At 37.3% G+C, this 15,542-nt stretch overlaps 1 protein-coding gene across 1 annotated transcript in view; it reads left to right on the forward strand.

The window, feature by feature from the left end:
• Window positions 1–5,680: 5,680 nt before the first annotated feature.
• The window catches only part of LOC121943473 (protein Aster-B-like), a 96,429-nt gene continuing 86,567 nt past the window's right edge, over window positions 5,681–15,542 (forward strand). The window contains exon 1 of the mRNA XM_042486995.1: window positions 5,681–5,743. The gene's annotated coding sequence lies outside the window, so the exon portion shown is untranslated. The remainder of the gene's footprint in view (window positions 5,744–15,542) is intronic.

A 15,542-nucleotide genomic window follows, 5' to 3' on the forward strand; every position in this document is an offset into this window, starting at 1 on the left:
GTTGTTTGCATGGAAGGATCTTTGAAGTTACAGAGAGAGAAGTGTGATTCAGGAAAAAAAATGCTATTAACCCATTTGTGCAGTCAATCAGAAGCCATGTTGTTGATAAGATGTGGGAGTTCAAATTATTGCCAAAGGGAAAGAAAACACTAGATTGACTGCATAATTTATTTCAATGCAAACTAGCATGTTAATGGGAATCTCAGACCTACTGTGGTTTGAATAAATCCCTGTTTACAGTTCTACAGTGCTGTGTACAGTGGGGTGCAGTGTTACTTTATACAGACTCTACAGCATACACTACTGTAGTACTTTACTGTATGAATGTGTTTTGTTTAGTTTGTTTGTATTTGTCATTCAAAAATCTGTATTTTTTTATTTCGGTTTTACTTATTTGAACTCATTTGCAAACAAGAAGAATTAGAATAGAAGAATTTTATACCAGCTAGCAAACTTTTTAATCTGAAGTTAAATAAAGCAGACAAAAGCTAATCTCTACATTGTTACCTTGGAAACAAAGCATATTGTCACAACCCCGTGCCTGTTCTGTATATTTATTACCTCATATCTAGCATACAAAATGTATGTGAAAGAGTCTTTTCATGAATCAGTACGGGGGCGGGGTAATAACAACTACGGATTCCTCTTTCTCTATTCTTCTGGAGCTGCCAGATAGGCGGCTGAAGATGAATGTGATGTTAAAGCATGCTGCAATTGCTTTACGAAGACTGGTGCAAAGCCTGCAGATTCTCCAAAATCTGCCACTGGTGATCTCTCTCATTTTCCTTCCCCATCACCGCTTTTCGTTTTCCCTCCTTTTCTTTCCTTTTATTCCTTCTCTGCAGCACTCACAGACTACTAAGAGTATTAAATTGTACAGTGCAGCACACTGTGCAGTGTAGCTATATGCAGGAATTTAGGGAAGTACAGTTTCTTGCTCGTCTACCTAATCTCTCAGCTTTGTTGCCAGGCTGTCAATCCGAGAAAACTAGAATCTCATAATGGTTTCAGGTGATGGGTCAGTAAAAGAGTAAACCTGACAGCACTAAAAATACCTTAGAAATCAGGTTATGAACTTGAGGCCGGCAGGTTTTATTTGGAGACATTTCTAAGTTTCTCCAGTTTGCTCTTTGGGTGGCAGCACAGACTTAAGGTTCACAGGACCAAGTGGCCAAGGACAAAACTTCATGCTGTCAACCCCAAACTCTGTATATAGCAAATATATGTCAAACAGTCAGAGACGTCATAGAAAATGGCATCACCAGCATCATTCATTCTAAATCAATGTGTGTAACCAGATTTGTAAATGCAGAAAATAATGTCTAAATGTGTGAATGTGTACACAGATCTGCAAATTTGTATTAAGGATCAGTGTGTGTAATATTAAATTAATATTAAATTTGTAAATGTGTAAAAACAAAAAACAAACCAAAAAAACCCCAAACAATTCTATTAATAATGGCCTCACAACGTTTCATTTTCTAAATTACACCATTCATGTTTCTCCTGGTCACAACTCAAAGGTTTCACTCAACCTGGTGATGGGTTGTTACATGTCAGTGCATGTACTAACTGATCCTAAATACACCTATATACATCCTAAGGAAACAAAATAACAAAATATAATAAATATAAAATAAATATAGACTTTCGAGACACCATTTTTTAAAGTCATATTACGTGATAGTGCTGTTGGTGATGTTTGAAATCACTCCCTCATCCAAAGCAGTTTGTTCTAAAGTTAACAGTAAAAGGAGATTTCACTCACTTGTGAACCATCATCATTTTGCATCATCATTGACGAGTTTAGAGTTACACAAGGGTTAATGTCTCTATAAAGCCTAACAGATCGCTGTGAGGGATTAGATGGATGTAGTGTACCTGCCATGCACACTAATTCTTTTTTTAAATTATTATTCTGGTACAGGAGCTTTTGTGGGCACTAAATAATGGATATATTTCACTTTAAGAGTTTAGACATGCAAATAAAAAGGCTCATAGAGTGCGCTATATATTAAATAATAAGTTATTTCAGTCACAGCTGATATTGCTAGTATCGTTAAGTGCCTTAGTGTCTTATTTTGGCCCTGTAGCCACTCTGAGCTTGATAGCTAATGGATAACTAATATGTTATTTTACGAGTATGCAAGCTGCCCAGTTGGCAGCAATATGGTGTTTATGAATTGCAGAGTAGTATTAGAGTGTGAGCACATCAGCAACCTGCAGTGAATTCCTCAGAGCACTGACTCACTGTAACTGAACCCTGTCACAGATTAATTGAAGTCTTATCATAACATTTGCTATTTCAGTACTCAATTAACAGAAACAGACAGTGTGCTGTAGTCCTCCAACAGGTGTTAGTGGTTATGTTCACATTAAATATATTTAATTTTATAGATGGAAACTTACAGTACAAGAAGTGTTTGAGCAGACTTTCATCTTGCTGAAGATAATTAAGCATTTTGAAGTCCAATATTTGATCACTTTGGTGTTAATATCAAGAAAATCTCATTACTCCAAAGGTTGAAAATCCATAAACTGTCCCAGACAAGCAATTTGTCTTATTTTTAGTATCTGTGTGATTATGGGTCGCGCTTGGCGGGTCTCTAAACATAAAAAAGAGTTTGCTTTTTTTAAAAAAAAAAAAAAATGTTTTGCATAAGTTATAAAACGCCATGTGCATCACATTAAGCAAGTCTTCCCTTGTGTCATAGAGTCTAGAGAGAAAGTGTTTGCTCCAAACTGTTTGCTGCATGAACAGATCTTTGAAGTTAAAGAGGAAGAAGATTTAAATAAATATTTTAATAAAACATGGTCCAAAAAGAATAGTATTAATCCATTTGTGTAGCCTTGGGAAAGCAGAGTAATAGAGGGCAATTAGAGGCCATATTTTTGATGAGATAGACTTTAAATTAAGGCTAGAGGGGAGGAAAAACATTAGATGGACTGCATAATTCATCTGCATGGAAAAATAGCACATAAATGGAAACCCCTGGCCATTTGTGCATTGGTTAAAATCCCTGTTCAGCAAATACACCTGTAAACACAAAAGGTATCTCGAAAGATAAACGTCAGATTTGAGCTGTAGAGGCTTCAGTCAGTCTTCCCAGAGGCTTTGTTTCTCTCGTAAGAAGTCTTTTTGTGACAGTGACTGGTGTTGATGTAATCAGATAATAATTGCAGATCTGTCTCCGTCTCATCTGTTGGACTGTCTGCCTTTTTCTCTCTCTTTCTTTTTTTCTTTCACTTGGTTATCAATAGAGACATTGTTCAAGACATTCATAGAATCCCAGAACTGAGTTGTTTCTGCTGGACAACGGGCTTTTGCATGCTCCCTGCACAAGGCCCGAGAAAAAGTCACACTCCGAGAGGGAGGGGTGGAAATACACAAACACACACAGTCTAATCACGCATCGACAGACTGCCCACATTGTTTGTCTGTAACCTTTAACCCTTTGTTCCCAGAGAGGCGGAAAAGGTTAGGCCTTATGATATGCGACATAACAAGTCACTGCAGACAGTAATCTTCCCTTTTTGTGCCATCTTTGAAATTGGTGGGCCACTGGTGAAGCTGTGCAGAGGAGGACCAAATGAAATTTGGATCTACTTATGGTTTGAAATACCTCTCGTAGAACCCCTCACACAGAACGGGAATGGGACATATGGACATGCACAGGTAGAGGAAACATTCACTCTGGAAACAGCAGGTTACAGAAATCCATTAAATATGCTGTTGCTGTCTCTTGATGCCCCCCTGCATAATGACGTTGTTAATTCTTTACATTACAATGGCAGCAGAGACAAAACATTGTCATGGTTTACATCACAACACTGATTCAAGACATATTGTTAGAAAGTCTGGTGGTTTTCATCTGAGTGAGTACGCACCCTGCTTATGCCTCTCTCTCTGCAGCCACCATATACAGACACTTAAGCTACTTGTAGTGTTATGCTGTAAAGGTGTTTCTCTTTGTTTTCCATCTATTGCAGTGATGATAATTGTCCTTCTTGGAGCAACACTTGCCATGCCTTTCAAAAATATTAATTTCTCCTGGAAGTTGTCATGTCTGCTTGTTTTACAACTTAACCTGTTCAGAGTTACTTCAAGTGGTCCTTTGTCTTTGAGGTGGAGGTCTTGCCACAATACTGACTTATCTAAAGTTGTACCGTCCACATATTTATTTTATTTTATTTATGTAGCTTCTACTAGTTGACTTGAACTGTGATGATTTATGCATGTCCTGTTAAAGTAACGAATACTAATGCAAACATGCATTTTGTTTCTCATATTTATAAATTATTCAGGCATTTTTTTTTTACTATGACAGGGTCATTTTTGATTGTTAAATGCCAGAGGGCCACATTAAATTTTCTTTGATTCATTGTTGGGAAAACAGTAAAACAAACTTACATGCTTTTTTAAGGCACTGTAAATCCAACATATCTTATAAGGCAAGTCCAACCCGCTAAAGTAGTAATACTGTACATTGGCAAAAATATTATGAAAAAAACGTCTTATCACTGCACATCAGAGGGCTCCAAATGTTTTCATATGAGTAGACTGCACGTATTTGCTTTTGTCCAACCTGAAAGGGAAAAAAAAAGATGAAAGGTTTTTAAGCATGCCTTTCAGTGCTTTCAGTTTTGCAAGGAGTTTGAAGGACCCCCTGAATGGGCTGCAAATTACACCCTGATCCACAGATACTGCACTTTATTATAATTATTTCCTTATCCTAAAGTGTATTTAAAATTTTATTTATTTAATTTAAAATGCTCAAAATGTCCTCCACAATATATTGATAAAATATATAAATTAAAGAACCTTCCTGACAAGCAACCACTCACTGCCTTTTGAAATAATCATTAGCAAATGTCATCATAATCATAAATAAAATGTAACAAATTACCATTGTTATTACCGATTATTCTAGTATCAGGATGTGCTGCAGTCCTGCTTGTGATTTGTCCATGAGGTGGTGTCGCCATACCTTACAATCTGCGAGCCCATTGGCGAGTGACAATTAATCAAACATCATTAATGTTATCTATCATAGTTAAGATACCTGCACTTAATAGGCACACATTTACCCAGTGACCAAAAGCGCTGCTTTCAGGCATATTCAACTAGTTTGTATTATGTTAGACTTATATAGAGTTTCAATCATTTCTTTATTTGTGCTGCATGTGTTATGTTGATATTTTTTTTTTTTTGCATATTTATTTATTCTTATTATTTATTATTTATTATTACTTATTTATTTATTTATTTATTTCACTGTGATGTCATTATTTATTCTTTTGATAAATAAAGTATTATAATAGGATTTTTTATGTCGGTTTGCGTATGCCCTCAATATTGGCTCCATGGCTACGGCCCTGCTTAATGAATAATATGTTAACAAGATAATCATGAGGTTATACAGTACATCAGGTAGATTTGAGCAGCACTCAGGCCACTAACAGGTTAAAAGGAGGGAGGTCATTGTGGTGTTGGGCCAGACACTGATAGGTCACTGCTCAGTGGTCTGCTCTCTGTGGCTCTCATCCGTGAGGTAAGGGGGCTGCGGGTCTCCGCCTCCGAGATGCACTGATTTGAGCTTGTCAAACAAAAGCGGCCGACGTTTACCGGATGTATTTAACCTGTCAGCATGGATCAGTGCCGTGCATGAAGTTATCCTCGGGGTTTTGGCGGTGAACTTGGAGGACGGACAAGTTTGTGGAAGTTGGCGAGGTCGAAACGAAGGTAAAACGCGCCTCAGACGCTGATGAAACGTGTCAGACTTTTTACAGCGTTTTTTCCCAAGCTCCACTGCTTTACTGACAGTAGTTACTTTGCCGATAGACTTAATGATTTGCGCCGTCAACCCGAAACGACATCGGTAAAACAAGAAGTTTAATAATTAAACACGTGAAAAGTCAGCGCGCGACATGTACGTGGACATTGATTAACATTGATTAAACAGAGGGGTGTTGAGTAGTCACACAATGTATTGATTTAGATATACTGCAGCCGAGATCTTCCAAAACTGTGAGTCTCTTGCATCGATGTAAGCAAAGCTCTGATGCACTTGCTGTGTGAGTCCAGTTTCTGCAGCCTGTCTGAGACGGAGGCTGTTGAGTGTGCATCACCTAAATTAACAAGCGGTAAAACAAACGATGATTGTTCAAACATGCACATGCTGTCTTTGCATCTGGTTAGGTGTTTCCAGCGCCTTTTAACTTCCATCTTACCAGTAAAAGATTTTCCAGCATTGTTAGCATCAGTGACAGGGTTGGGGGTTCAGTCATTTAAGTTAATGCGCAATTTTTGTGGACATTTTTAATTTTGGTTTATTTTATGTTGTTTCCTGTGTAGTTTTATGCAGTGCAAGCATTTTGTCATTTTACACTTACTAAATCGTAACTGTGTTGTCTAGATATGAGAGATGCACAGTCATCGGACAGTGTCTCATGTTTTTGAGTTAGTAGGATGGCACACTTGTTCATCTACCATAAAATAGTAGCCATACAACCGGGCTTGGTAGGACTGATGTGTATGTTGGTAATCAGTGACAATCATTCTGGAATTTCCAGTTTTAGATGAGTGCTGCTTTGAGTTTTTGACTATTGTCTTCGTCCACGCTCTCCGAGCTACCTCAATCCAGAGATACTGACGGAAAATGTTACATTTACAGTGTTAATCACGCTGAAAAGAGCAAAAACAGGAATGCAAGCTGTTCATATAGGCCATAACCTGATACAATTTACGTACCTGTCAAACAATGATCTTACTTGTTCCAAGTTTTAACTTTGACATAGGTTGCAACAGTCGCTTGCCAGTGCTGTACAGTAAAAAGTTGCAATAATAGGTGAAAAATGTGTTTGCTGAATTTAAAATGCTTTACTTATTGCCATTACGCATTTTGGTAGAATCTTTTACAGTTTGGCACCAAATAAGCACATACTGTTTCATTTGTGTCTGACTTTGGCCATATCTCCTCCGTACATCGCCACCTTGTTTGTAGTCAGTGAATGTTTGCTTTTGTGAAGGTTAGGTTGAAGTCGACGCACTTAACCTCCTGAGCCAAGAATCAGTTTTGTAAAGAAGTCGCAGACCAAAAGGAGTCAGGCCACCATGAATGATCCGCACAGTAAATGCAACAGAGAGTGAAAACACATTAACCTCACAAAAAGGATGCTCTGTCACATTTTGGTGTTTTACTATGATTTTTTTTATTTCATTAACTTAAGTTTAAATGTTGTTGACCAATAGTTGTAGTTTTTGTGCTTGTTTCTGTTAATGCTGTAACAATCTCCTCATCAGAAAAGTTCTTTCAACAATTATCTTGCATACTTTACTTTGAGAAAATGAAGATGATCTTTAATTGACCTGCGGATATACCCTCCGGAGCTGCTAGTGGCTTTTGATGCAGATTTTGGAGCTGCTGATTTCTTTTTAAGGCAATGGAGAAGATTACAACAGTACTTAAGTACCTTCATAGACAGCATAGAGTAATCACTGCAAAAGGTAGATAGCAAGTTAATTATATTATAGGCTATAACAAAGTGACAAAAAAAACACAAAGCGAGTTCTGGTTAAGAAGCTATCACAACTATTGTGTTATCCTTTTTGTCTGAATACATTTCTGCCTTTCCTGATCGAGTCCCAGATGTTTACATGAACTTAGTAGTGCTGACTGTACAATAACAGACTTAGATTCTTGGTGCGTTTCTTCTATACTATTACCGCAGTCCAGCTGTTTGAGAGGACATGTCTTCTGTGTTATGCAAATGCAGCACAGCTTGTACTGAGGAAAAACTCTTGAGGGGTGTTTGAATCTGCAGCACATCCCCATGTGTGCAACACAGTATATTTTCTTTAATACTTCAGGAGAAAATGCAGGTTTTGTGGGTTGAGCTTTTTTCCTGTTAAGCATCCTGTGTGGTCGTGGCTTGCATGTCATGGGTTTTGATATTTGACAAATAGTTTTTATTACATTACTTTAAAGGCTCATTTTTCCTCTAAGTGTTGCTACTGAAAATGAGGACACTGTGAAAGCTCATTGCAAAATTCACTAAATTGTCACAACACTATATTATCGATTAATATATTTGCTGGTGCTTCAAAAGCAAAACGAGAGCAGCTCAGCTCATATACATGTAATCTGAACTACATCATACGTACGAAACACACAAATGTAACATATCCGTGGCTCGCAGAAACATACTATGCCAACTCAGCTGAACAACATAGCCCCAAGAAGAGCTGCGGCTGTGGCCAATTCTCTCTCTCTTTCTCTGAATAAGACCACTTTGAATGCCTCTCACACTCTCATGTCTCCCAGTTTCCGTCAGTCCTTTCTCTCTCAGCTGTTTGCGACTGTCAGGCCTGGGAAAATGCCTCTTAACCACACAGGAAATGGCAGTTGGTGAGCAGACAGCGCTGTGGCTTGCATTTCTTTTCACCACGGTGGAATTGTAAATAAAATAGTTTTATAGATAGATTTTACAGTAACTAAAGAATGAGATTATTTGGGGTTCCATGTTTACTTTGTTGTTTTTATTTCATTTTTTGTGGATGTAGTTGACTTGATTATGTCATTTCTTATATTGATTATTGTCTTCAATTTTCAGGCTTTATTATGGTGACCTTGACAGTAAATTATAGACATATTATCAAGGCATGCAGCCTATAATTTAATTATTATTAAAATAGTGCCACTTACTATGTATATTAAAGTCTATTGGTGTCACTGTGATGTCAGTCATGGGGGTTTTGGGGTTTTTTTTTTAGTACTTAAGGAGAAAATGCAGGTTTTGTGGGCTGAGCTTTTTTGCTGTTAAGCATCCTGTGTGGTCGAGGCTTGCATGTCATGGGTTTTGATGATTCACAAATAGTTTTAAACATTACCTTAAAGGCTCATTTTTCTCAAGTGTTGCTCCTGAAAATTAGGGCATTGTGAAAGCTTGTTGCAATATTCAGTAAATTGTCACAACACTACGTTATAGATTAATATATTTGCTGGTGCTTCAAAAACAGAACCAGAACAGTATTTTGTATATTTTTAGAATTTTCAAACTTAAAGCTCTGACAACATGGGCTGCTATATCACCCTAAAGTTTGAAAAAGATGGAATTAAGAGCAGAAGCTGCAGAGTTTTGGATCATACATACAAGTTTAGTGCAGTGTGGGAGCAGCCAGATGGAAACCTGCAGCTGCATAAACACATCACTCATATAAGAAACACAAAAATTGTGAGAGGCATTATAGCATGACAGGTCCAAATAGACTGACTTGTCACTTCATTATCTACCATCTCTAAACTGCTCCTATTTCTGATTATTAAACTGAAGTCTTATAGAACCAATCAGATCTAATTCATACAAATTTTGCCGTCACAGAGGTTAAAATGCAGATCTGTATCATGAACAGGCTTTATCTTTCTTGCCATGAATGCTAAATTGTAGCAGTTATGGACTTATGGAAGCTAATTTGATTCATCTTTAATTCTTTATGCCTCTATGTTGACAACAGCCATGGCCGGTGGCATTATGTTTTTGGGTTGTCCATCCATCCTATTCTGGTGAAAGCAAGATCTCAAGAACACCTCGGGGGAATTTTTTCAAATTAAGCACGAATATCCACTTTTGCTCCACGATGAACTGAATTTGGTAGTCGATGGTAGTCACATATTTTGGTCATTACTCAAAAATGCATATGCTAATTAAATGTATAATGGTGTAAAATGAAATGATGACATATTATATCCAAAAGACCAAAGGTCATCGTCACACTGACATCATAAACTGCCGTAAACTGTTATGTTGTTGATAACATAAATCATAAACTGTACTGCTTCACAGAGGCATTCAGATGCGAGGTGGTCATTTTAATTTATGCTCTGTTGAGATTTAGCAAACATGTAAAGTGGAGTGGTAGTCAAAAGTCCAACTGATGTTATACTAGATATCAGCACTCATGACATGCCTCTTGTCCAATCAAATTACTTGGTTGGAAATAACAAACTGTAATATACTATAATGATGTACATTATACTACTCAAGGTACTTATTTCATGATAGTAGGATGTTTACTGGTTCCTTTGAAGTTGGATCTTTCTTCAGTTTTAGTTTGAACTCGTCAAATTACTTTGACTTTGCTTTGAAAAACAACTAGTGGGAATAGATGGAGCCTGGTATTTGTACAAATTTACCAAATAGTGAACAACATTTGTGTTTAAAAAAAATGTGAGATGCAGCCCCTTACAAACTGTATAAAGTGAAGCATCATTGTGCAACTGTATGGCCTATTTTCCATCTCACATTGATCCAGATTTTTATACTGAGTCTTTGTTCATCCCCTGGTCAATATTTTGCACATTACTGTACAAAATGTACAGTTTTTCCCCTTTTAAACATAGATACATTTTCTGTATTTCCTTTTTATTTTTTATTTTTTCATTGTAAATGTTTACATTTATGTCTCTTGACATTTTTATTGTATAGTTAAGCCTTAAAACACCCAAACACATTCCTTGTATAGACAAACCTACTTGGCAATAATTCTGATTTCAGAACAGATTTGGATAATTCTGATCTACACCATTCAAAAGTAACACCCCTCATACAAATTCCAAATCAAAATGCAATATTTTGAAACATATTCAGTCAGCTATTTTGGATTTAGTTAACTCATCTTGTGTCAACTCCCTTCACAGTTGAGACTCTGATCCACTCAGTACTCGCAGCCTGACATAATACTCCATACTGTGTTGTCTTCACCAAAGAGTGCTGCCTGTTTCCATAGTGTAACAAGGCTATTTTTAGAAGGCAGGGTGTCTAAATAAGAGATGAAAGCTTGGGTTTTGATCAGTACAGCAAGTCTCCAAAGACGTGGACCAAAGAGGAGGAGGCAGCCCTTTTTGTGATGAGGACTGCGGGACATAGGATTGCATGCCAGCTCTCATTAAGAAGGGTGCACCTTTTGTACATCAGAATACATTGTTAAAGTAGCTACATGTTCAAATTTGTGAATGATGCCAAAAGAAAACCCTCAAAATATGTGGGGAAGCCCTGTGGAAAGACCATTTAGTGTGTTTTTGTTGCTGTTAACTATAACTTACCGTAAGTAACTTTGCTACCTCCTTGAGGTGGGTTCCACTAAGAAAGAGAGCAGTCTGTGTTGATTGCAGCGTATTTGCAGTACAATGTGTCCCTTCATTGGTACAGCAGGCTAGTGTGCAATCAGAGGCCAGTGTAACTGGAGCACTAGGAAGATTGAGCAGAGTAGCACAGGAAAGAAAAAGGGTAAAGCCTGTTACATGAACAGGGTTTATAATCTCATAGCTTCACGGTGTATTTAATATTTTCCCGTCACTCTGGTAGTTCTAGCGTAATAATCTGCTGTGACCCTGTTGTGTTTCATGATGCACTCCCACATGAATGAGTAACTGCTCGATGAAAAGGTTTAATATGGTGAGCAGGTTGTTTAGTTTGGACTCCCCATCTTGGCACATCAAGAGCATCATGCCTGTGAGGCAGACAGTACACAAAGGCAGGGTATAAATATTTTATGTGATATTATTTGAACTTATTTGTCTGTCTTTTCTTTTTTTAAATCCCCTTTCAAAATAGAGAATGAGATGAAGGGGTCTCACATTACTCACAACAGATTAACACTTTCACCTTTGCTCACGGGTCATAGATGTCATGATTGTTGCAGAGATGGCAAGGCTAACCTCTAACTCGGCCTACCAGCAGCTCTCTGTCCGTTGCTTTCTTCATGTGCGTATTTCCATGCAATTGCAGATAAAGATTAGGCTATGCTAATACAATTAGTTTTAGGCTTTTTGAAGAAGTAGATTCCAGTGGTGGCTGCTTAATATTGTTTTCAATTCATGTGATCCAAACATTTATAATAGGGTTATCACAAGAAGCACAAAGTTGCACAAGTTGATGCAAAATTCTGAAAAGGCGACAGTACTTGTTTTTCTCAAGTACTGTGGGTAACGTCAGTACCAGAAATGCAAATCTTTGGTTTGGACAGGGCAGAATTAATGCCTACAGTTGTTTTAATCTGCTGTTAAATGCCAAAGGAAGAAAATTAATATTTGCCAGCATGCAAGAACAATAACTACAGGTGGAAGATAGCATCAAGCACAGCTGCAGCGACCGCTCTGCCTCGACTTGTCGAAAAGAAAAGTGTTGTTTCCTGAGACCGGCATGTTTTTTTTAAAGTATTTGCAATGGGAGTGCAGAGTATTTACACAATGTTACAAACTGCTGATTTCTGCCAGTATCACAACTTTTTTTTTTCTTTGTTTGTTTGTTTATTTTTATTACAAAGTGAACATTTACAAAACATCAACCCTAAGTTGAAGTATTTTTCTTATTTTTGCACAATGAATGAATATTACATGCATTGAAAAGCATTTTATTTTGTGTCTCCATTTGCTGATGGGCTATCACAATAAAAGTATTCATAATATGATGATAATTCCACTAAAGAAGAGACTTGATGATCACTAAAATTAGGTAGGAAAAAAAGTGGAAGTATAGATATCGGTATTGGTTATTGCTAAAATAAGTTGTTTTGTATCGGCATATTACATATCGGCAAAAAATCCATTATATTGTGCATCCCTATCACATACTGTAGGCTGTTATATTAAAATCATGGACTTACATGGACCCCCTTCTTTCCCACTTGCCACACACAGGTGGCACCTTTATGACAGCAGCAATCCAACAGCACCATAAATTGCATTTGTCAATAAAAGAAAGTGAGTTTAATAAAACAAAAGACCAATTTATTTAACTTGAATAATCACTTTATTAAAAATGTGAGAATCTTTTTTCCGGGTTAAGACATCATAAGCGAAAGAGACAGACATTCAAAGCTTAATTCAAAGACAATAGAAATTTTGAATGTAAAATATGATGTTCCATACAGTCAAAAATACAAGGAAACGGCATCCAGACATTTCTTATACAGAGTGCAGCACACTCTTGTTATTGTTATAGTTCATTCTTTATCCACCATGACAGATAGACTCCCCAGTCCTCAGATGCTCTGTGTTTTGTGCCCTTGTACAGAATTCATTTGACTAATCAGAGCACTTTATGCTGCATGTATTTTCATGAGTGTTAGTTTAATCAGCATCAGCATGCCTCTGTAATCTGCTCACACTCTTTGACATTGTGCTGACAGGGACACAGCGCTAAGAATAGAGACCCGGGGAACAATAGAGCTGAACTTTGATGGTCAGAAATGACGCGTGAAAGGCAAGTAGATCACATGGTTGTTGTGCACTGTGTAACCATCACGGCGATGGAAAACTGTGATCTCTGTCTCAGCTGTAACAGCAAAGCGTCTCTGTGGTAGGTCCATCTGTTGACTCCTCTAACATATGCATGGCAAAGTGCACCAGGCACTGAGACATGAGCTGGCTAGGCCATTAAGGTCCGTCCTGTGGTGCACTCTATTTTTTTTTTTTTTTTTTATATTATCATAGTGTACTGACACTGCACAGGTGTATCAACACACTGCTCAGCCAGAGAGCAGTGTTTCACAGGGTTTCTCATTTCTAACACATAACTAATCTAAAATTATCAACATATAAAAATCATGGCAACAGCCTAAAACAACACTCTTTTACTAATCAGTGCCCATGTGCCCAGCCATGACATCACCTGCTCACCTGAGTTGAGCCCAGCGATGCCAGAGTATGACCTGAGGTTCCAAGAACGTGTGAAACTGTAACAGGAAACGTTGTCTTTCTATAATTAATGCATGATGTTTCCCCACCTCCACACTCAGCCTCTAGGTCAGAGTGTGTGGTTGTGTGTGGTTGTGTGTGTGTGTGTGTGTGTGTGTGTGTGTGTGTGTGTGCGCGTGTGTGTGTGTGTGTGTGTGTGTTGCATTTGCTAATGTCTGTGCAGCACGTTTCTTGGAAAATAAACTGTTGTGATGCATAATTTATATGGACAATGAATATAACTGCTATACACTGACTTCATGATGATTTGATAATGCAAGCTGAGTAAATGAGTTCATCATTACCTATGATTTATCTATTCCATCTTAATCATTTGCAGCTTATAAAAACATCATTTGGAAAGACAATTAAATGTTTTTTTAGAAAAATACATTATTTTAAAAGCATTATAGTAAATTTGGACTAGTGGTTTGCACTAAGATATCTGATTTTTTTTAAGCTTAGAGTCTACAATTGTATTATTGAATTTTTATGACCCGTCCTTTTTTCTAATTAATAAAAAGCAGTGTCCATTAAATTGGTTGCACTATGTCAGATGTTATATGTAGTAACCTTTCTGGTAGAATTTTAAGTTTAACTTTCTAAAGTTTTAAACATTAAATATTCAACTTTCTAATACAATAGAAACAAAAAATTGTAGTTTTGAAGGTTTTATCTCACAAATGATGGGGGCTTTTCACACTGAAGTTCACAGTGTTCCTTGCCTTTTAGTGCTGACCTTTAAACAGTGTGCTTGAAGTTAAATATTTGCAAATGAATCTGTGATGGCAAAATCCAAGGGGAACCCTTAATATTTGACTGGCTATCTCTATTACACTGATAGCAATGTTTGAATATACAGTTTTATCTCTACTGCTGTAAAACGAGTGGTAGAAAAGAAATAACCTGCCCCTCATAGCTAATTCCATTTAAAGCAATAGATCTGACCTGGATGTGGTTATTACTGGGATTAATATAGGCTCATCTCCAAATGACCTTTAATTTCAAAGTTGCTGAAAAATTGAAATCCTTGCAAGATCTATAAGTAGCCAAGCCCTTTCCGGCTGTGGAGCTACAGAGGCACAATGTGAGCAGAGCAGTACACACCATCTCCATCACAGCAGAATGTAGCAAAAGTCACGTATACGGACAGTTGAGAGGGATGCCTGTAACTGATGACTTGTTTGTATTTCTAGCTCTTGGTGCAAAATACTTGCATACTTTTTAGCCATTAATATCTATGTAAAAAAAAACAAACAGATTTGTCTACACAAATTTGCAGATTACAGATTTGGAAACTAACACATTAAAATCTGATTATGCACACACATTGAGATATAGTTAAACAAGTGTTTACACACATTTGCAAAAAGTATAGTAATATAGTAATAGCCCCATACTCAGTCATACCTATTACAATACCAAAGCATGAATTCTCTATTGCACTATATCACCACGGCACATTTTGATGGCTTCAGATGCAGGTCAGTGTTGAGTGTTTGTGCTTGTTGACCTCAGTGCAGACTTTGTTCCATTAAAAACCCTCTGCCAGAAACCTTGGAGTCATTTTTGTATTGGTCTTACAGTAGCCTTTGTATTGCTGTAGTCGAATCCCAATTCTATTAAGTCTCTTGGATCAGCTCTTAGATGAAGCATTTTCGTACGTGTCCTAGTTAAGAAAAGGCATTTTATGCTTTCACACCCTCTAGGCTAGATTATCGCATGGTTGTATTCCTCTTTGAGTCAGAGCAGCAACAAAGCTTAGATTTATAGTAGAGACATTGTTTGTTCAGATTCCAAATCAGT

Source organism: Plectropomus leopardus, chromosome 5 (assembly GCF_008729295.1).
Source record: "Plectropomus leopardus isolate mb chromosome 5, YSFRI_Pleo_2.0, whole genome shotgun sequence".
In the NCBI taxonomy this organism is placed as follows: domain Eukaryota; kingdom Metazoa; phylum Chordata; class Actinopteri; order Perciformes; family Serranidae; genus Plectropomus; species Plectropomus leopardus.